The following is a 333-nucleotide window of genomic DNA, read 5'->3' as shown; positions in this document are numbered from 1 at the left end:
TCATAACCTGTGGCTTGTCTTTCCTTTCTCTTGACATTGTCTTTTGCAGAGCAGAAGTTTTGAATTGTCATGAAGTCCAGTTTACCAATTATTTCTTTCCTGGATTGTACTTTGGTGTTGTATTTAAAATATCCTCATCATACTTGTCACCTAGATTTTCTTCTGTGTTATCTTCTGGGAGTTCTGTGGTTTTGCATTTCAGTGTGATCCATTTGAGTTAATGTTTGTGGAAGGTGTAAAGTCTGTGTCTAGATTCATTTTTTTTTCGCGTGTGGATGTCCAATTATTCCAGCATCATTTGTTGAAAAGACTATCCTTGTTCTACTGTCCTTA

This window comes from Hippopotamus amphibius, chromosome 13 (assembly GCF_030028045.1).
Source record: "Hippopotamus amphibius kiboko isolate mHipAmp2 chromosome 13, mHipAmp2.hap2, whole genome shotgun sequence".
NCBI lineage: Eukaryota > Metazoa > Chordata > Mammalia > Artiodactyla > Hippopotamidae > Hippopotamus > Hippopotamus amphibius.
This window is presented reverse-complemented; position numbering follows the sequence as displayed.